The sequence below is a fragment of the Neomonachus schauinslandi genome, chromosome 8, assembly GCF_002201575.2.
Source record: "Neomonachus schauinslandi chromosome 8, ASM220157v2, whole genome shotgun sequence".
In the NCBI taxonomy this organism is placed as follows: domain Eukaryota; kingdom Metazoa; phylum Chordata; class Mammalia; order Carnivora; family Phocidae; genus Neomonachus; species Neomonachus schauinslandi.
Window position 1 is genome coordinate 110,013,466 of NC_058410.1, and position 23,216 is coordinate 110,036,681.

Consider the following 23,216-nt stretch of genomic DNA (forward strand, 5'->3'; position numbering starts at 1 on the left):
TCCACAGGGTTAGAAGTCAGGATTATGGAAGGGCAGTAGCCAGAAGAGGGCATGCATGCCGGGCTTCTCAGTGCAGAGACAGTGGAGGGGGCTTTAGAATATTCTGTTTCTTTATCTGGATGCTGGCTACACACAGGTGTGGTTAGGTGAAAATCCACTGAGCTTGAGCTATATAACTTATAAGCTGTGTATTTTTCTGAATCATCTTGAACTTCAATAAAAAGTTCTAAAAACTTGAAAATGCAAAATATATTTCCTTTTGCAGTAGAGAGTTGATCAGACGAAGTAGGCAGTCGACACTTAGCAAAAGGCAGTAGGATATTTCATTGAATAGATGTGTGTTGCCCCCTCCCCCCTCCCCATGCTGTGCCAGGCACTGTGCAGGATGCTGGGCAAACAGAGCTAATGAGACTGGGTCCCTGTTCTCCTTCATCAACATTGTTAACATTTCATAGTGTTCTCTTCATGTCAGCCATGGTTTCAAGTAGTTCTCTCTTCTTTTTTTAACAAATCATTCATGAACTTCACCCTCATCACAACCCATTTTTACAGATAAGGTAACTAAGGCACAGAGAGGTGAAGTAACTCGTGCATGGACACACAGCTAGTAAGAACTGGAACCTGAATCTGAGCCCAGGGCTGGTGCTCTGACCCACAGCCTTCTCCTCAGAAATCTGGTCTCTGGACTCTGTTAGCCCCAGATCCCATTTAGACAGCTGCACACATCGATAACATGACCCCTGTTCAGGGCAGCAGTGATGGAGAACAACCAACTTTGTGTCTTGGAAAGGCAGTTCCCAACTCTGGGCAGTGGCCAGCACCCTGACACATGACAGGTGACACACTGATAAATATATTGACAGAGATTAAAAAAGAAAGGGAAGGTTAAAATGGCTTGGCCTTTCCACTGCCCCAAGTCCACAGAAACTCTGAATTTGCTTCAAACTGATTCAAAGCCGCCTTGGGCAGTGTGGAAATACTGACCGATCTTCCCGCTGACCCAGAGTCACTCCCTTCCCTCGCTGCCTGGTCCCGGGACCTGGAGGCTGGGGACTGTGGTGTCTGGGAGGAAGTGAGGGAGGGTTGACGCGGACCCCCAGGAATGTGGTCTACGTCCCGGAGTCCAGTACATCAAGCATCCATCCCATAGGCAAGCTTTACTTTGGCACTCGGGCAGGTGATCAGTGTATGTGACCCGAAAGGCAGAAGGTTCAACCAGCACCGAAGCCTGCCTGTGCTTAGGACAAAGCAGAGTGAAACGGACACCCCTACGGGTGGGTCAGATCGGGCAGAGATCCATGCAGGCCTGGGTTCTCTGAGACTGCATCCCTTTGTGTTACAGAAGCACTGGTAATATGGAAAGGAATTCCCAAAGGGCAACTTGTACAGCCCCCCTTCTCCCTCTGGTCATGCTTCTACCCACCTATACCTACACCCCTCAGCCTCGCATAGGGGGAAGTGTGGCGGGGCAAATGCAAGTTGGGCAATAAAAATAAAAATGCTTGCTCCATCTATCCAGTTAGGATACAATGCGCTATTTGTAGGGAAATCAGTTGGGTCTCACCTAGAAAACAGACAAAATAGAGCACAAGAAAAAAAATACACTTTTCCATAATCCAACACAGCCGCCAATGATTACCTAGAAAATAATGGGCTGGGCTGTTCCAAAACGATTTCATATGAAAGAGTCAAAATTTCTGGAGCAGGCAGGGGGTTATTCAGAAGGGCTCTTGGAATCCATTCCCCGTGGGACCGAGGGACGGACAGGAGGGAGCACGGGGCAGAGGGAGAAGTGCAGTTGCCAGGCCCCCGGTGAAGGCCTCGGTCAGCCCCCACGAGGAGCCCTGAAGCTGGGATGCCCTTTAGAAACTCCCCAAATTGGTACAGAGGGGCCAGGCCTTCACTGCTCCCACCAATCATTGGATGCAGGTGACCCAGAAGGGGAGCGTGCGCAGGAGTGACGGTGGACAGGGCAACTCTCTTCAGCTGAGGCCTGTCCAAAGTGGGCTGGCCACTGGGGTCAGTCCCGAGCGAGGGTCAGGGCAGCACAGCATATGTCCACCACTCGGGGATCTGGACCCAGTCAGGTGACCTGAGTGCAGAGTCTGCACAGGTGACCATTACACTCTACTGCCTCATCTGTTTCCATCAGGACAGGTCTCCCATCTAATGCATCAGTCTTTGATATTTCCTGCTGCATTCCTGCACAGTCAGTGATGGAGGAGAACCAAGCAGGAAAGGCTAAATCTGATGAGAAGGGGGTGGGGCAGCCACAGGGCCTAATGCTTGATAGCTTCCCCAGGGGACCAAGGAGGACCACACAAAACACGCAGTCCTATCCCAGATGGTCACCAGGCTAGGTACATCAATCACTCAGCCTGAGTGCCAGAATGCAGCTTTCGTGGGTGATGGATGCTTGATATGTCAGGAGCAGGGACACAAACTGGTGATCATCCAGGATGAAACCATGTTTAATAACTGACTGATGGAAAAATAAATATCCCTACAAGAATGGCATGATCTCAAATATATAGAGCTCTGTGTATGTGTATCGGCCTAAAGAAATCAGAAAAAGTAAAAAAGAGCTTGATGCATGGCCGGGGTAACCTGATAGATGATCGGGGGAAGAAAAGTATGCGGCAGAGTAACGTGCAAAGTTACATTCAGTTCCATGAAAAACAAACATTCAGACTACAGCTACCACTATACCTGTGTATGCACCAGTAGGTATTTGTATCAATAAAGTAAAAGGTAAGATGGCTTAATTCTGGGCTATTAACATTAATGACGAGGGTGTGGAGGGGGGCAATGTTATTCATTCTCCACTTTTTGTTTTTCTGCATGATATTGATTCACTTGTTTAAGCAAGTAAGAATTATTCAGAATTTGGAAAAATCAAGAATATGCTTTTAAAATGATCAGCGTAGTGCCAGGTGCAGAGTGGGATCGTATATAAAAGTATTTCATCCCCCCTCCCTGCCCCTCACTTCAATTAGGTAGCTCTGAATAGTTCACTGGGGGTTGATCAAAAGGCCAAGATTTTTCTGTGCCCTCCTCTTAATCATTAGAAGACAATTTTACTTTAATATTCTCCCATGCACAATATGTATCCACCGTCAAAATAAATCTGCCACTAAAATCTATAAAAATTATGCAACACATTCTGTAGTCAAATGGCAATGCTGTGAATTATCTGCTGTTTGCTATTATCCATGACCATGCTTCTCTCTCTATGACCGAGCTAATGAAAGCTGACCGTACCAAGCCAACTCCCAATTATCTTGGCGCATATACATGCAAAGCCCAGAGAAGCCAAAACCCAACTTTTCACCACATCTGCTGACAAGAAGCCAAAAGGTTGGTTTTATGTTTCTTCCTTCTTTCCCTGTCCCTGGCTACCCCTTAGGAGAGGTGTTCCAGAGGGCAGGAACCAGCAGAAAGCACAGGGATGAGGACAAAAAGCGTCCCCATAGTCTATAAACTGAGTAGTTCTTCTCTATATGGTTGGCTATGGGGGTTTGCTCTTGCAATCCCATTAGCATCTGGGTAAGTCCTACTCACTCCTCAAGGGTTAATTCAGATATCACTGAGTTGAATCAAGGGTCTAATTGACATTGTTTGGCTACCAGGTGTGGAGTCAACATTGCAATTTGACTTTGATGAGCTCCACACATGTAGAAGGCATGAAGGAGACTCAGTTCTTATCTGCTAATCCAATGGGTTAGATGTTGTGACAGAGCTGGGTGCCATGTTTGTGGGAGTCAAGAGGAAACAGTGATTGGGGGAAGCCTTGCAGAGGGTATTTGAGAGAGAAGCAGACACCTGAGTGAGCCTGGCAGGAAGACAGGACCGGGGAAGGGCCTTTCAGTCTATGAACTATGAGCAAGGGTGCAGAGGTGGGATATGCTTATGACCAGATTAAGTGCAATAAAACCTAAGTGAACCCGGAGGAATGATGGGGATTGCTGGTCAACACGACAGACATTCAGGAGCACCTCACTCACACATCCGGGAGCCTGACCTGTGTTGGCTTGAAAGGACACTCTTTGTCTCAGAAACCTCAGAAACTTGTTTTTCTTCAACACACCAGCTCACCAGCTGATTCTTTTTGCCTACCACATCCCTTATTTCTGTCCAAAATACTGGATTTGGATTTTTACTTTAATCTACTTCCTTTTGCTTTCACTTGGTTAATTGCCAGTAACTACAACCATGAGAGCAACGGCTAACATTGGTTGAGTTCTTCCTCTAGGCCAGAGGCTGACAATCCTTTCAACCATCCTGCGAGGGACGTGTGATTTATTATTATCCCATTTTTTCAGGTGAGAAAACTGAGACTCGGGGAGGTAAATAACATACAAGGTTTTACACCAGGTAAGTGGGGGAGCCAGGATGCAAGCACAGGTTTGCCTGATTCTAGAACCCATATTCTTGACCACCATGCTGTCCTGTCCCTCCACAAGATATACCCTCTGTCCCTGTCTGAGATGCAGAGCAGGAGCCATCAAACCTTTTCTGTTAAAGGGCCAGACAGTAAATATTTTCAGCTCTGCGAGCCTGAGAGTGTCACAACACTCAACTCTTACCCTTTTCGTGCGAAAGCAGCCATGGAAAATCTATCAACAACTGTCATGGCTGTGTTCCAATAAAACTTTACTTATAAAACAAGGTGACAGGCTGGATTTTGGCTGTTGAAATTGCTGGCTCCTAATCTATTGTAGTTTGGTTCATTCATTCATTCATTCATTCACATAGCCAAAGTTCACTGAGGGACTTACCTTGTGCCCGGCACAGCTCCACGTTATGGGGCTGCCGGGAACACCACACAAGTGCCCGCCCTCTTGCAGCTAAAATCCAGGCAAAGTGGTGGCTGGTTTGTGTCTGGTTTTTTTTTTTTTTTTATAAAGATTTTATTTATTTATTTGACAGAGAAAGACACAGCGAGAGAGGGAACACAAGCAGGGGGGGTGGGAGAGGGAGAAGCAGACTCCCCGCCGAGCAGGGAGCCCGATGCGGGACTCGATCCAGGGACTCCAGGATCATGACCTGAGCCGAAGGCAGTCGCTTAACCAACTGAGCCACCCAGGCGCCCTGGTTTTTTTTTTTAACCCATGCCTGACACCCTAAATCTTAACGTTGGTACTCTTCACTTAGACCTTAGGAGGTCTCACTTACGCTTCGGATCACTTGGGGAATTATCAAGGCAAAACTATCCATGCCTGGGGCCCCACTCCCCAGAGATTCTAATTTAATTGGTCTGGGGTGGGCCCAGGTTTTGAGACTTTTACAAGCTTCCCAGGTGATTCTAAAGAGCAGCCAGGGTTGTGCCCCACTGCCTGGGGAGCTGTTCCTTTATTTCTTCCACTCACTTACTGTGGGAAATAGGGTAAGTCTTTTAAGGCCTCAGAGTTTGAGCTGTAAAATATGGTCAATGCCAATCTCATCGGATTGTTCTAAGGATGAAATGAGGCCACATGCTTTTCAAACTGTAGGCTGTTACGCAAAGGTAAGGTACTGCTGTCATCGTGCCATTATTATTCGGTCTCAATGTTAGGTACTGCCTCAATGATTTCTCTCCCCAGTGTTGACTTTGATTCTTTGAACCAAGACCGCATCTGGGATTTCTAAAACATGCTCTATGGAGAGTTCACTAATAGCCCGGGTTCGTGGGTCAGGGAGTTGGTGGCCTTTCCTTTCTTCCCGTAGAGGATCACATGGGGCTGCCGTTTGTTTGGCATGGGGAACACTGACCTGTGCCGCCCCACTTTTGTGTTAAAGGTCTCCATCTCTAGCCTGAGATTAGCTGACCTTTGAGCACTGCTGTTAAGCCTTGAATAAGTAGCTTATTTGCTTTGACTCGTGGACAAATGTCCAAACCCATGTACTTTCTTGAGCTTAGAACCAGAGGGGGATAAGTCACTAACATTTTGAGAAGCACTGGGCAGTTTGCTAGATCCTACCCATATATTATTCGTCTCATCTTCAGAACAAGCCTGGGAAGTGAGAAGAGTCATTGTTTTCATTTGACAGATGAAGAAGGATCAGAAAGGATGAATAGCTTGTGACCTGCTGATGTCGAACTCAAATCTGAATCTACTTGATTCTGAGCCTCCTTCCACAGAACCGCGAGGCATCCTACAGATAGCTCTGCTCTGGCCAGGATGCAAAGAGATACCAAACTGCCTAAAGTTGGTATTTTCCGGGTTCTTTTTGTTCTTTGCTTTGCTTTTTTTTTTTTTTCTGTGGATGGGAGCCCCAGAAAAAAACCCCAGAACACCTGCTAAGACCCTTAGTCTGATAAGCCTTGCACATTACTGACAGAATGACACACACAAGTCCAAAGAAAAGTCATTCCCTCTCTGCATAGCATCTTGACAGTGCAGTTTTATAACCTCATAATGAAAGACAAAAACAAACAAACAAACCAAAAAATGTGAGAAAGGAGCTGGAGAACTAGATACTTCCAGGAGTGAGGAATTCACTGACCCCCAATCTGGGCCATCTCAAGAGATGTTGGCCATGGGCTGAGCCTCTTAAAAGCTGAAAAGTCATCCCAGGCCATGGTTAAAGAGAGAGCTTAAACAAAACAGAAACAAATGTGATCTTCAACATCTTAAATGTCAACTTGACGGATGACTTAGAACCTCTGAGATGGGCCAGGAGAACCTGCAGCTGCTCTCTCCAGCATCCGATGCTCCTTCTGTCTGTCAGACTAGCCACTGCCTGAGACAGTGTATCAATCGGGGGCTGCCTCCCCACCCCATACACACCAGAGATACTTATGGATAGCTTCCATACTTTACAACCCATCAGAGTCTCCCCTTACTCTGACTTGAGCACCCTGAGGAGCAGTGGCTGCCTAACCGATCTCGGACCTCAGGCTGGTTCTTCGAGACTCACCTAGCTCTTGATCTTCCAGTCTCACCCCCACCAGACACATATGACCTGGTCCACTGCCATCCTCCCTCCTGAGAGAGCTCCAACACAGAAGTGGTTTCCAGGCCAAATACCCAGGATGCCTGTCACCTTGCACTGCTCAAGGTAACAGACCAGGCATGCTCACGGATCATCCCCACTGGTCACCTTCTCTAGAGGGAGGAAATAAGGGTGACTGGAGCCCTGGGACTACCAGCCACTGGCCTACAATAATGGAAAACCTGTAGCTAGATTTGGGGAGAGGTCCTTTCCAAAACACATGGACTCCTGATGGCTGAAAAATGAAGAAATAAAATGATACTATTCCCTTCATTTAAGGACCCACGACATCGCTAGCTCTGTTCTTAGTCCTTTTGCATAAATATCATTTGTGTAATAACCTTGTGAGGTCATTATCCCCATTTTACAGATAAGGAAGCTGAGGCTCAGAAGGAATAAGTACTATATACCCCAGGTTCCTAATTCTCTCCCAGGGCCGTCTTCTCTGAGGTCCACACTCTCGCCGCTGTGCTGGGGTGTGTCTGAAGTCCAGAGCTGAAGGACTCTGGCTGTGGGAGCTCCTCTGTTATCAAAGCCAACTTGTTCTTCCTGCCAGGTGCATCTGCCCTTCGGACCTTCAGGAGAGAGCCTGAGGATGCTGGTCTCAGAGAAGACCCAAGAGCAGGCCAGATGCTGGAGCTGACAGAAGAGGCAATGAGATCAGCCCAAGCATCAGTGGCCTGGGAACCCGACCTGGGTCTGAAGTTGGTGACACGTCTCCCAGAGCAAACCCAGAAAGGTCAGAACCCCACGGACGCTCCAGAGAAACCCCACATGATGAAAGAGTTGCAAGCCCAGTTCTTGCCCTCAGCTCTCCCTGGGACAAGAGTGTTTCTCAGAGTCCGCCTCCTCTGGGTCCCCCGTGTCCCCGAGTCTTCAGCCTTCTATTTGCACATAGGGGGAATGAGTGGGAACATTTAAAATTGGTACTTCCATTGGCTCCACTAAGATCAATGAAACAAGAGTCTGCCCCATTGATTATCTTTGTAGCCTCCCGACCACCTGCCCTTAGGCTCGCCCTCTTCTTTACCCCTGCATCCAGCGCTCTTTGGTGAGAGGCAGAGTTTAACCTGTTTAGTTTCGAAAACTCTGAGGGCGGGTGGTTGGGAAAGCAGACTGGGGAGAGAACATGTTCCCACAGAAAGCAGTAGGCTTTCCACCTCCCCCACACTCACCAAAAGAAAACACATTCACAGGCCTTCGTACTGGTCCTGCCCTCTCCACCTCCCGCTTCCTGAACTCCTGACTTTCTTCTGAGTGCTAAGGCCCAGGAGAAGTTTCTCTCCTCTTTCTGTCCTGTTGGGGGCACAAGTATTCACTCAGCATCCCAGGATCTGGGAGAAAAGCTCTGAAAACTCTGGGAGTTAGGAGCCAGAACATGCGACAGGAGCAGGCAGCAAGACAAGAATAGCCCAGTTGTCTTTTGTAAAGGAAGAAACAGGAGTCGGCTGCAGCTCCCAGCGCAGAGGAGACACGGGCTGTTTGTGCTTTCATGCCCGAGGCCAGGACCATCCCCACACAGCCACGAAGGCATAAACATGTGCCTGCACGTGCATCTCGCAGTGCCCAGCTAGCCCTGTTTACGCGTACTTTTGTTTACACTGCCCTTGGGATGGTTTCCCTCTTCTTCATAACATTTAAGTTGAAGACACAACTTCCGAAGTGAAACGAGCCTTTCTGACAGTGCTGTCTACTCGGTCTTTTACAGCACTTCCCCAGGGGTCAATTTGTATAATTTCTAAAAACCACCCCAAATCTCGAACTTCCTGTGCGTCCATTCTTATATCCAGATGTCCTCCCTGTCCCTTCATTCCCTCATTTTTCTAGGACACAGGGAGAGTCCGGCAATCTTCCTCCCGCCCAAACACTGTAGGGTGGCTCTATTGCAAAATATAAAACGAGAGACCCCGTGAGGGCAAGGCGGAAAGGGCTCTCTTTGTGGTGGCCCCTGGTTCTTGGGTCCAACTACGGACATCCAGCACCGTGCATGGGGCAATCCAGGGCTAGCTGAGCCCTACAGCCCGCACCCCCTCCCGCCCACTCTGAGAGCACAATCCCCCCTCTGCTTCCTAGGGGAAATCCACTCCCTCCAGCAGCCCACTTTTCAGAGAAATCCAAGAAACTGACACCAAACCCGGAAGAGGGGAAACTCAAAACTAAACTCTTGAAAGATGGGAAGTTGCTTTCATTCCCATGGAGACTTTAAGGAAAACCTCCAGGGACTCTTTCCTGGAGAGGGGTAATTTTCCTTCCTACCTTCCCAGGAACTTTGCAAATCCACCACAGAGCAGTAAAAAAGTGGCCAAGGCAGAGAGAGAAGAGTTAAATCAAGCCCAGGCCTCAGCAATCTGTGTTCAATTTTGATAAAAATCTCTCTCCTTCTCCTCCACCACCCCCCTTCCTCTACTCCACAGTTCAGACATGTCTCTTTATGTTAGGAGCTTGCATCTTGTTTGGGGCACAGCAGTGCTCCCCGAGAACCCAGCACATCCCTCCTCGTGGGCCCATGTGGCAGACGCATCCCTCCGACTCCCGGGGCAGGACTGGCCACCGCACCCCAATGTCCTGGCCACCGCAGCCTCCTCCTCCTCCTTACAATTACCTGCCTCCAGACCGGATCCTTCCTTCCTCAGTTAAGTCAAAGTCCCATTGCCTGGCGATGTCAGGGCCCCAGCAGGAGGCTGGGCAGCTGCGGCAGGTGCTGAGGTCCCCAGAGTCAGGAGCCCCTTTCCGGGATGCTCCTTCCCCTCGCCCAAGGTCCCACTGCGTCTGAGAGCAAGAACCTCCCGCTCCCTCTGCCCTGCCTGCTGGCCAGAGGCCAGGCTTGCAAGTGGGAGCTAGGGCTGGGCACAAGCTGAGCCGGGAAAAGCCACCACCAGAAAGTTGTCAGTTTGGAGGGTACCGGCTATGTTCGTCCACTTGTGACAACAAGGAATCAGATTTCAAAGCCACAAAAAAAAAAAAAAAATTTCCCTAAGTTTTCCAAAGACATTTCCTGTGTCCAGATGTGCCAATACAGACAGACAGAGACACACACGCAAATCACCCCCGGACCCGCACAGACACGCACACAGGCCCTGGGAGCCCACTCAAAGACCGGTGGCTCCTGCAAACACTTTGCAGAAACAAAACAGGCAGCCTGCTGCGGAGCGGCCGCCTTTCCAGTCCCCTTTCAGCGCTGCAAAGAAAGCGGGGGGAGGGAGAAGTGTGGAGGTGCCGGCAGAAAGCACCCGCCGCCCCGCCCGGCCCGGCCCGGCGCGAAGCGGAGCAGACGCAGGGCCGCGCACTTACTCCGAGGACCCCATGGCGCGGCCGCCGCTCCCCGCAGCCCCGAAGCCGCTGCCGCCGGCCTCCGCTCGCCCTGGCTCCTCTGGGCGCCCCCGGGCTCCGAGAGCGGGGCGGCGCGGCTCCCTGCCCGGCCGGCCCGCGCCCCCGCCCGCCCCGCTCTGACGTCAGGCGTCTTGGAGCTGGATATTTATGGCAAGGATCCTCTGAACGTTCCCTAGGTAGAGTTCTGATTGCAGTTCCTTGGGATTTGTAATTTTCACACTTTCAGGCAGAAAGGAGGGGAAGGAGGAAGGGCGAGCGCGGCCGGCAGGGCGAGGCAGACAATGAGGGTAGCTGTTTCCAGCTTTGGCAGGGAGCCTTCTCAGGGCTCCCTCTGTTTGGGAAACAAGCGAGGGTCAAGGAGGCAAGAGTGGCGACCTGGGCAGCGGGTTTCGGGCTGCTGCCCTGGGGATAGGGGCGAGAAGACCTGGTCTGAGCCGGCCGTGGGGGGTCAGGTGCTGGGGGATGCCTCTCGTTCCCCTAAGTGTTCCTCCGGGGGACCAGAAGTCCCAGGAAGGTGCTGGGGCAAGGACAGAGGTACATCAGGCAGACCAGAACAGCTAATTAGAAGCCCTGGTCCACACCCTGACAACTTTTCCATTTCTTCTTTGGGAGTGTGTATGTATTAAAAAAAAAAAGTTTATTTTTATTAAATTACTTTCCACACTTCCTGCCTCTGTATAGCTTTTTCAACTCAGTGCCAGTCAATTCATCTTACTTCACTGCTTATATACAGAGTTTGAGCCGTTTACAATAGCTCTTATTCATACTTTTAAAAATTACTTTTAATTTTTTTTCTTAAATATGATGGTGATCCATCTCCTTGACTCCACTGGAAATCACCTCAGTCAAGAGCAGCCTTGTCCTCCATGATTGGCACCATCGTCAGGGTGAGTATTTGATCTCTGTGCCTCCCCCTCCCCCCGCCCCATCCCAGTAGCGTGCAAGCAAAGGGTGCCCACACTAGGTGATGACCGTTGCAGAGTTTTCTAGGTGTTTGGGACTGGATTCCAGTGGTCATCTGTCCCTCCACCCAGCTAAAGGGGCTTAAGAAAATGGCTTGGCTTAAGAGCCATCTTTCAAGAGTGGAGAAAACAAGGTATAATGCTTTATCCTTCATGATTCCCACAGACTGGAGAATAAACATAAATGTGATACACGTGATTGGACAAATTGCTTCTGTAGTTCCATAACAGAAATGTGTAGGTATTCGACTCCCCATTAATAGGAAGGAGCATGGATAACCGCAAAACATCACTAAAAAAACACAACTCTGGTGAACTTTCCATTAGCCCAGATGGGGTAGAGGTGGGGGGATGCCTTAACCACAGTTACAGTGCAGCAGGGATTCAAGGAGTTGGAACGTGTTTACCCCTTTGGCAGGAGCTGGTTAGGGCTGACTGCCAGAAGGAGCCAAGTCCTGGGGCTGAGCCTCTTGGTGGGGGACAGCCAATATGTTTTGGCCCAAGCCGCAGAGGGCCCACAGCCCTGCTGTTTGGTCACTGTCAGTTTGCCCTCCTGAGCATGATATCCCACTGCCACCTCCCTCCATCCCCTTCCTCACATCAAGGCTCCACTGGCAAGATGAGCTCTGCTAAGAACTGGCTTCCAAAAGCCATTGACAGACCCCCTTCTCCCTTGCCTTCCTCAACTAAAGAAACTGGAAGTCTACAATATTCACTGCCCTGGACTCCCTTGTAGCTTGGGATAGCTAAGAAACCCGGTTCTGGCCAGTGAGTTGGCATGGAGAAGGCAAGAGCCAGCTTCCAGAAAAACTCTTTTAAGAAAAGGTCAGATTCAGATGGCATGCCCCCTCAACTTTTTGACACTCCCTATTCCTTCTTCCACCATTTTTCTCTTTTGGACATGATGCCTGGAGACACAGCAGACATCCTGTAACCTTGAGAACAAAAGCCACTCACTTGAGGATGGTGGCACAGGAAGGCAGAAGGAGTTGAGGCCCTAGATGACATCGTAAGTGACTGTGCCTTCCTCTGACTTCTTGTTAGGTGAGAAAAATAAACTCGTATGTGTTTAAATTATAATTGAGTCTTCTGTTGTTTACAACCAAATATAATCTTACCAGATATGTCTCGATCAACTCACCAAGATATAACATAATATTGGGACAATTCCTGAGCATTAACTTATAGGTATGATTTTTTTTTTAAAGATTTTATTTATTTGACAGAGAGAGACACAGCGAGAGAGGGAACACAAGCAGGGGGAGTGGGAGAGGAAGAAGCAGGCTTCCCGCCAAGCAGGGAGCCCAATGCGGGGCTCGATCCCAGGACCCTGAGATCATGACCTGAGCCGAAGGCAGACGCCCAATGACTGAGCCACCCAGGTGCCCCAGGTATGATGATTATTTTTAACATGAAACTTTGCACTGGCATAATTCTTTATAGTTTTCAAAGCCTATACACATATATCTCCTCTGAACCTCACAGTTTGGGGAGTTATCGCTATAACCTCCATTTTTTTTCCTATATATATAAGAGAAGCCAGATCTGATAACTGTCCTGCCCAAGGTCACACAGTCAGCAAACAAGGTACCTTGAATGCTAACCTAGTTCCTCTGAGTCCAATTCTGTGGATTTTCCACAACATCTTTATAAAAACACAACAAAAACATCCAATGAAGAATCCATATTCCTACTAAGCTGACATGAATTTTATTTATTTCAACCTAGATGAAGCAGTTTGCAAGTAAATTCTGGAACTGGAAAGTGCCACAGTCCACTAGAGAATTAAGTTCCTGGATTCCCCTTCACCTTCCAGCTCCCCTCTGGTATCCTGCCCTGAATCCTTACAACTGCTCTTTCTAAAGTCAGTGACCTTTTCTGTGAATTGGTCTTGTCCCTCTTCATTTCCACATCCTTTAAAATGCTTATACCACCCCTTTCTTGAGGTTCCTTTCTCTCAAGGACATCTTCCCATCACTTCGACTTCCTTGTGTGGTTTCTCTTCCTGGTTCTTCCTTCACCTAGATGTCACCGTTCTGGAATCTGTCAGCAGCTGTCCTTCTGAGAGTCATAGACTGTCCTATGATTTGATCATTTCTTGTGAATTCCACCATAAGCTCTTGGGGAAAGTCAACCATTGTTTCTACAACCAAATGTATACACCAACCACCATTTTCCTCTCAATTTTGATCCCACTTTCCCAAGTATTTATTGTCATATTGCCCAGCATGTGGCAATGATTAAATAAAGGGTATGTATTTTTAATTATTATCGTTTTAAAAAAGACGCAGGAAAGTTACCAAGGCATAAGAGACTTTTATGACTGACTCATTTCTAGTATCAGGAACTATGATGTGACCATTCTCCCTTGAAAATCATGCCACAGGCCAATTGAATTGTCCAAAGTCATAAGAATATGTAGTGTAATTCATGGAAATGAGCAGCGGCATTCCAATTAGAAATGAAGTGACAGACCTAATGAGAAATAGAATATCCTCATTAACTGCTTTTAGAATTAACTCTTTTTACAATATCCTCATTAACTCATTCCAGGCAAAGTGAGAGAAAGGAAGGAATTAAAAATGAGGTGGGACAGGGTCAGACACTTAGTGGTGGGTGGGAACAGGGGAAGTGAGGCTGGGTAACAGAATATTCCAGGTGTGGGAGAAGGGAGTCTGTCCCTGCCCACGTGAGCTTACTCAGGTTCTGTTGGGAAAAGGAGCAGGAGAAGCTCATAAAACATGTGGATTTCAGTGCCGAGGAGCTGTTTTTGAAGCTGGTGAGCCCTGAGGAGTCCATAAATTGGGAGGGGCCTTTCCGAGGTCATGTGTTTCACCCTCTACCCCACTCCCCACCATTGAGTTCTAAGGTAGGGAAGCATTTCCTATTCTCAAGATTGCCAGGGAAGGAGCCCCTTCTTCCTTCACCTGTCAGTCATCAACATGTTCCAGGCATGTTCCCTGAGCACACAGTGACATTCTATGCAGCACACTGCTCATCTGGAAAAGTCTTCCCCTTCACTGAGAGCTCCTCAAACAGTTCACCAAGCTTGCCCCAGCTTCCAGAGTCGACCATGTACTTCCAAGACTCAGCCTATTCATGGGGAGAAGTAGGCTTCACAAAGGTCCCTCCTTGCTCACTCCCCAGGGGTACAGTTCCTGGTCTATACCACATGGACCTTGGTAGCACTTAGTGAAGAGCTTTTGGAGAATGAATGAGAAGCCAGTGACTATGCCATCTAGTCAAGATGAGCCTCTCTATGTATAACATGTCCCTTTCCCTGATTTACTGACATGGGCTATAGAAGATCATGAAGAGAAGTCCTTAGAATCAGAGACCTTGGTTAAATCCCCAGCCTTGCTTCTCAATGCTGTGTGATCTCATCATGGCAGGTAACTCTCTGAAGCTTAGTGTTTGTGATGGTTAATTTTATGTGTCAACGTGGCTCGGGCACAATGCCCAGATATTTGGTCAACCATTATTCCAGATGTCCTATAAGGATGTTTTAGGATGAGATTAACAATTAAATTGGGGAATCCCCATAATGTGGGTGGGCTTCAACCAATCAGTGGAAGGCCTTAATAGAACAAAGATTGATCTCCAGGACTCTGCCAGCAGATGGCCTTCAGACTTGAACTGCAAGTCTTCCCCGGTCTCCAGCCTGTCAGCCTCCCCCATCAGATTTTGTACTTCTCAACCCTCCACAATCGCATGAGCCAATTTCTTTCTTTTTTTTTAAGATTTTATTTATTTATTTATTTGTTGGGGAGTGGAGAGAGAGAGAGCACAAGCAGGGGGCGCTGCAGAGGGAGAAGCAGGCTCCCCGCTGAGCAGGGAGCCTGATACAGAACTCGATCCCAGGACCCCGGGATCATGACCTGAGCCGAAGGCAGACACTTAACTGACTGAGCCACCCAGGCGTCCCATGAGCCAATTTCTTAAAATGAATCCATCCGTCCATCTGTGTGCACACACACACGCGCACACACACGCGCACCCACACACACACATACATCCTGTTGGTTTTGTTTCTCTGGAGAATCCTAGTACAATGTTCTTCATCAATAACGTGAGACAAAGATCATTGCATCCCAAAGGATTGTTGAAATGAGGCAAAGCATATTGAAAGTCCCTACCCCAATGAGTGCTTCTGAAACCGGGAAGGAAAGGATTACTGATTTGTGAGGTTTCTCTGATCCCACCATGTATGCTGTCAGAATCGCCCCACTGATGCCCAGGCTCTGATCAGGAAAGCGCCAAACTCTGTATCAAAGGCACTGTTAATGCCTAGAAAGCAGAAGAAGCTTGTTCTAAACTGGACCCAGTTCAGTAGGGACATGTCGCACATCAGACATTTTGATCATAGGCCCCATCCTGCTTCTCTCACTTATAATAAGGGATGAAATCTCCATTGTTTAGAACAGGCCTCCTGGCCTTCTATTATCAGACAGTAACATCCAAGGATACAACTAAAGAGAGAAAAAGTCCAGATCTACCACAGTTTCTTCCTGGAAAGGATCAGCAGGACATGAACTGCTCAAGGATGGTTCTGGTCCTCATTGTGGTATATAGTAGAAAAGCCTCCAAATATGGCATCAGGAAAACCTGGTTTCTAATCCCAGCTCTGGCTTTTAAGCTGAGTAAGAACATCATTTGGCTTCTCTGAAAAATACAGACTAACAGGAGGATCAACTCCATGGTGCAAAGTGAGAATTGAATTACAGAACCTTTGTACCTTACAGATGGCCATTATTCTTATATGCTTGTCCTTCTCTTTGTCCTTTCCCATTTCCTGCCCACCCCCCACCCCCACTGAAAACACATGGCTGCTGTGTTAGTTAATACCAAGAATGCACTTAACATTAATGTACAATTCACCAGGTTTCTGGTATCCAGTTCTCTGCAAACATCTTTGTCCGGAGTTCAGAAACTTCCCCGGAATCAGACATGACCACACCAAATAGGCAGCGATTGGAAAATTGCCCCATAAAAGCTGTCTCCTTCCGAGGCGCAGGACTGCATTTTTTGAGAAGCCTTCTCAGGTTGTTTGCAATGGCTTTGAGGGTCGGCTCTGCTGCCTTGCCTACGTCAAAACCCTAAGTGTTTAACCACAAGACACACAATCCTGGGACATGGTGGCGACAGCCCTCCACCCCCACGGCGAGGCAGGCCACGCGTGTGTCTAATCTGGTATGTGGCCCCCCCCAGCAGGGCCAGTGAGGCACCACACCTGGCAAGATGTAGGATGGAATATCACACAGTGTGCAGAGTGCTTGAGTGGGCAAGGAAGGGGGTGACATTCCTTCTCAACGTCCCCACCCCCACCCCAGACAATGTGTGATCAGAGCCTAAGGTCCCCAGGCTGGGGAAGGCCATGCCCGCTAGTAGCCACAGCTGCTCATGTTATTTCTGGAGTCAGAATACTTGCCCACTCACAACGGCATACAAACTCCCATTCTAGTCCCACTTTCAGTAGCTCAAAACCCTGTGAAAAATAATGCTCAGGGCCAAGTGTTTCAATTAGCTTCAGGGTAAAGTTGTATTTTGAAACGTGAGAGAAAGGAATCTTTCCACTGATCTCTACTGAGGGTAAGGATGGGTAACACCCACACACATGCACACACACACACACACTTTTCACCATTGAAAAATAATTTGAGGCTGCTTACAATCTTCAAGCATGTGTGACTCTGGGCTGGCATATACATGTGTGTACAACTGAGCAGGAACTTGTGTAAGACTAAGGGACTTCAGGAGAAGCATGACATGTTTCATCATTTGGTGGTTTTGTCTTTTAAAGGAAAATATCTTAAAAATGGCAAAGGGATGATGTTAGGAGTCTGTTCTTAATTACCACTCAGTAACTTGGCAATCTGGTTTATCCCATTCATTTCTTTTGGAAAGTTCTCAGTAACTTGTCTTTTCAGCTGTGTGTACACAATCAGACACACAGATAGAAAGAAAGATAAAACCCACCCCCGTTTCCCTTGGAAAGAGCACAGGACATTGGCACACTTAATGAATTCTCCTGTAAATATGCACAAGCACAGATTTTCACACACTGGGGAGTTTCATAGACACCCAATAGGTGTATTTGATGCTGTATATATGAGATTTGAGACTCTGGTGAGAAGATTTTTCTTACTTTGTTTAAAGAAAAGGAAAAAGAAGGAGGAGGAGGAGGGGAAGGTGGAGGAAGAGAAGAAGAAAGACAAGGAGCAAGAGGACAAGGAGGAGGGGAAATCCTCCTCTAATGCTATTTGTTCATTCATTCCTATTAGGTGCCAAGCACTGTGGTAAGCCTTGGAGATGCAAAGATGAACAAGATGGGGTTCTTATCAATAAGTAATTTAGTCTAATGGAGACACCATGCAATCAAGATCTACATTCAGGTTAAAAAAAAAATAGAAGTGGATGAAACTTTCAGAATTGTTGTGATTAGCAGGAGGTAAAAGGCAGTAACATATTTCCTGCCTTAGGGGAGTTCCCTGGATGAAGAAGAAAATACTGTCCCTTTTACTGGTAACTTCCAGGCCAGTATTTCCAAACTGTATTCTACAAAATGCTAATCCCTTTAAATGGCTTGCCAGAAAGGTAGGGGGAGAATTCCTCATGGTCAAATAAATAAAATAAATAAATAAATAATAAAATAAAAATAAATAAAATAAAAATTATAAATTCTATGAGCCCCATCCCCCCTTGGAATTATACAATGCATATTAGTATATTGAAGGTTCTGAGAAGGCCTGCAGAAAAAGAGATCTGCCTATCTTTGCTTAGCACAGTATTCCCCAAAGTTATTTCCTCATAGGACCCATTTTTCACATAACATCTATGAACATTCCATAACTTTAAGAAACACTGTTTAGTCTGAAGGGGACCATAAGATATTTCTAAAAATAAACACAAGTGTAACAGGATGCTGAATTGGAATTTTTAATGAGGCAGCAAGATACAATAGATAAATTCTAAAATAATGTTTCAGAGTGAGAGCAGATTTTCAAAAGGAAATATCTGGGTATTGGTTTTATGCCTCCAAAAACCCCCTCCTATAAAAAGAATTGGAAGTGTGGAAGTTGAGAAAGAATGTTATGAGGAAGATTTCTTTGAGAGACCTGCACTAGAATTCCATCCCTTTACCCCCACAATAAGAACAGCTTGAGGGTGATGAGTCAAGGACCTCACTGACTGCTTCCCAAAGCCGAGAATTGTGGACGGTGTTGGAGTCCAGCCTGGAAATCTAGAGGGCAAGAGACAGATGATGAATTGATTTCATGGTGGATCAAAGGAGAGCAGTTCCTTTATTGGGAAGGTTGGCACTCTCTGAGCTTGCTAGGACATGGATTAATACATGTTTCCTGAGGACCATATGTGGGCCACATGGGAGAGAAAGTGAGCCAGGAGTCCTTTTTAGATCCTATCAAAGAGGACTACCTGGAAGAATTATGGGGCCACAATATCAAGAGTTGATATGGAGTGGACCATTGGAAAACCAAACTAAGTGGGGGGAAAGCAGATGAAGTAGGAAAATGCACAGCCCATATCATTGGAGTTGCAGGGGCCCAAATGAGTAATCTCTGAAGAATCCACCAAAGGGCTCACAGGAAAAAGAATCTGATATATGCAAATCCATTTCACAACTACACCAATCAAGTAAAAACTTCTCTGTCAAAGGAGGGACTTCCAACCATGACTGAATAAGGAGATTAGCATACATTGTGTCCCCAAAGCAACTATAAATCTGGATTAAATTGACAAAAATAACTATTTCAACACTCTGGAAATCAACTAAATGCAAATGACAATCTGAGAGGTGTTTATACTTCAAAAACTGATGAACTTTGGGTAAGAATAATGAGAATCTTTGATGTTCTGGCTTGAGGCTGTGTGAAATCACTGACTGACCACTAAGAAGACACAAGGGTGACCTTTGGGAAGCCAATTTTATAAATAGAAGTAAGAATATTCAAAACAAAACAGCTGAGACTTCAGTGTCCATATACTGCAGGTTTCATAGATTTAGCCAAGGCAAGTTACAAAACAAACAAACATAACAGCTACAGTAAACTTTAGTGTGGGGGAGGGGATAAGAATCCAAAGTTGCTACAAAAGGCCATCTAAAATGTCTAATTTTCAACAAAAATAATTTACAAGCCACACAAAGAAACAGTAAAGTGTAACCCATACGCAAGAAAAAAAAAAGCAGTCCATAGAAACTGTGTGAGTGTCTTCAAATGCTGGGTTTAGCAAAAACTTAAAATTTTTTTTAAAGAAAAAAACTAAAACTAAAGAGCTGAAGAAAGCCATCTTTAAAAAATTAAAAGAAACACGTTCTGCATGGAGCACTGGGTGTTATGCACAAACAATGAATCATGGAACACTACATCTAAAACTAATGATGTAATGTATGGGGATTATCATAACAATAAAAAAATTTTTTAAAAATTAAAAGAAAGAGTGACAACAATGAATGAACAAATAGGGATTCTCAATCAGGACGTAGATATTATAGTTTTAAAAAGAACCAGATGAAAATTCTGGATTTAAAAAATACAACTAAAATGAAAAATCCATTGTAAGGCTCAGTAGGAGATTCAAGATGGTAGAAGAAAGAATCAATGAACTTGAGGATAGATGAATAGAAATTACCAATCTGGGGGTGCCTGGGTGGCTGTCAGTTAAGTGTCCAACTCTTGATTTCAGTTCATGATCTCAGGGTTGTGAGATAGAGCCCTGAGTTGGGCTCCATGCTGGGTATGGAGCCTGCCTAAGATTCTCTCTCTCCCTCTCCTTCTGCCCCTCCTCACTCTCTCTCTCTTAAAAAAAAAAAGTAAAATAAATTTTTTTTAAAAAGAAATGACCAATCTGATGAATAGAGAAGAAAAAAAGAAGAAAAACCAATGGAACCTCAGAGACCTGTGGAACATCAACTGTGCCAATATACATATAATGGAAGTCCCAAGAGAGAAAAGATAGAAACAGCTCCCCCCAAATTTATGGTGGCATAAATGTTCCAAAATTTAATGAAAATCTACTGGTCTACTTAAGCTACTGATCCAAAAAGCTCAAAAACTCTAAGTGGAATAAACACAAAGGAATTCAGACCTAGACATATCACAGTCAAATTCTTCAAAGCCAAGACAAAGAGAAAATCTTGAAAGAAGTGGGGAAAAAAGACTCATTACATGCAAGGAGTATCAATAGGATAACGGTTGGCATCTCATCTGAAACAATGGAGACCAGAAGACAGTAAAATGACATATTCAAACAGCTGAAAGAAAAATATTCTTAACTAATAAATTCTAAATCCAGCAAAAATATTCTTCAAAAATTTAGGCAAAATAATCTAGCATAGTTAAAATAAAAAGAAAATGACACTCCTTAAAAACTTATTTAACACACACACAAAGCTGCCAAGGAGGAACAGGAAACAAACAGAAAAGAATGAAAAGAATAGCAAAATGGTCAATGTAAATCCAACCATAAAAATAAGTACATAAAATGTGAATGAACATGTAGAATCAACTACACGCTATCTGCAAGAAAAGCATCTTAGATTCAAAGACACAACAGGTTGAAAGTAAAAGTTTGGATACTGTGCAAACAGCATCCACAAAAAATCTGGAGTGGCAATATTAATGTTGGGCAACACATACTTCAAAACCAGAAATAGTATTATAGGCAAAGAATATTTCATGATAAAACAGTCAATATTTCAGAAAGATACCAAAAATTACAGAACCTCAAAAGTCATCAAGTAAAAAGTAACATAATTGAAAGAAAAAATAGAAAATTCAATAATAATAGTAATCAAATCACTAGACAGTAAATTAGCAAGGATATAGAAGACTTGAACAGCTCTATCAACCAGCTTGCCATAATTAACATCTGGTATATATGTGTATGTACATGCGTGTGTGTCTTAAAGGCTACTTTGTCTGATACTATAATTTAATTCCTTTGTGGTCAAACACCATATTTTGTGTGATTTCAATCTTTTTAATGTACTGATACTTGTTTTATGGCTTAGTGTATGGTCTTTCCTGAAGAATATTTCAAGTGTGCTTTATAATCTGCAGCCATTTTATCATTAGGAAGTATCTTCCTCTCTAATACTATTTCTGTTTAGCACACCTGGAACATTCTTTAACAAAGACCATATATTGGGCAAAATAAGTTTCAATAAATTTGAAAGGATTGAAATCATGCAAAGTATGATATCTGACCACAAAGGAATTACATTATGAAACAACAACAAAAGAAATCTGGGAAGTCCCCAAATATTTGGAAATTAAACAACATACAGTAGTACCCTCCCTTATCTGTAGGGGATATGTTCCAAGACCCTTAGTGGATGCCTGAAACCACAAATAGTACTGAGCCCTAGATATAATATGTGTTTTCCTAAACATGCATACTTAGGATAAAGTTAAATTTATAAATTAGGGGCGCCTGGGTGGCTCAGATGGTTAAGCGTCTGCCTTCGGCTTAGGTCATGATCCCAGGGTCCTGGGATCGAGTCCCACATCAGGCTCCCTGCTCCTTGGGAGCCTGCTTCTCCCTCTGCCTCTCTCTCTCTCTCTCTCTCTCTGTCTCTCATGAATAAATAAATAAAATCTTTAAAAAAAATTTATAAATTAAACACAGTAAGAGATTAGCAACAACTAATAATAAAATAGAACAATTATAACTATATACTGTAATAAAAGTTATATGAATGTGGTCTCTCTCTCAAAATATCAATTGTACTCTGTTCACGCTTCTTGTGGTGATGTGAGATGATAAAATGTCTACATGATGAGATGAAGTGAGGGGAATGATGTAGGCATTATGACACAGTAGATTTGGCTACTATTGACAATATGTCAGAAGGAGGATCATCTGCTTCAGGACTGTGACTGACCATGGGTAACTGAAACCATGGACAGTGAAACCACAGATAAGGGCAGACTCCTATACTTCTAAGTGTTCATGGATTGAAAGTTTCAAATGACATTTCTCTCCAGATTGATGTATAGATTCAGTGCACTCCTATCAAAATCTAACCAAAGTTTATATGTTTGTTTGTTTTTGGCAAAGAAAAACAAATTGGCAGGCCTTATATGAATTCTTAAAATTCATATAGAATGCAAAGGAACGAGGCGGAGCAAGATGGCGGAGGAGTAGGAGACCTGGATTTCGTCTGGTCTCAGGAATTCGGCTGGATAGGGATCAAACCATTCTGAACACCTACAAACTCAACAGGAGATCGAAGAAAAGAAGAGCAACAACTCTCTCATCAGAAAAGCGACCACTTTCTGGAAGGTAGGACGTGTGGAGAAGTGAATCAGAGGCGATATTTGGAGGATAGACGGCGGGGGAGGGGCCTCCGGCGGCCGCTTCTGGCAAGTGATAGAGCCGCGGAGCACAAAATCGGAACTTTTAAAAGTCTGCTCCACTGAGGGACGTCACTCCGGTGGCTAAGTGGGGGGTGGAACCCTCGTGGGACAGTGTGGTCTCAGGACCCTCGGGGTCACAGAAAGACCGGGGGTGTCTGAGTGTGGCAGAGCTCCCAGGTATCTGAGCGGGGAAGCCGGCTGCAGAGGCGGAGCCCAGGCACGGGCTCTCAGCTTGGGGTTGCCATTAACCGTGATCCGCGGCACAGTCGGGCCCCTGCTCCTCCAGCAGGGACCCCACAAGCGGCAGATCCAGGGAGACTCACCTTCCTCCCCCAGGAGGAGCCGCGCGGGAGTGCGCCGCAGGGATCTGCTGGGTTTGGAGATTCCACCCAGGGTCGGGTGCCAGAGATAGAAACACGCGGTCACAGGCCGGGTGAGCACAGAGTGCGGCCGGAGACCAGGGAGATGGGAGTGACTGACGGCTTTTCTCTGGGGGCTCACTGAGAAGCAGGGCCCCAAGTTCTCGGCTCCTCCGGGGAGGAGATTGGGAGGCCGCCATTTTCACTCTCCG

At 45.9% G+C, this 23,216-nt stretch overlaps 1 protein-coding gene across 1 annotated transcript in view; it reads right to left on the reverse strand.

The window, feature by feature from the left end:
* The window catches only part of DAAM2 (dishevelled associated activator of morphogenesis 2), a 126,085-nt gene extending 115,732 nt beyond the window's left edge, over positions 1–10,353 (reverse strand). The window contains 1 exon segment of the mRNA XM_021691965.2: positions 10,267–10,353. The gene's annotated coding sequence lies outside the window, so the exon portion shown is untranslated.
* Positions 10,354–23,216: the final 12,863 nt, after the last annotated feature.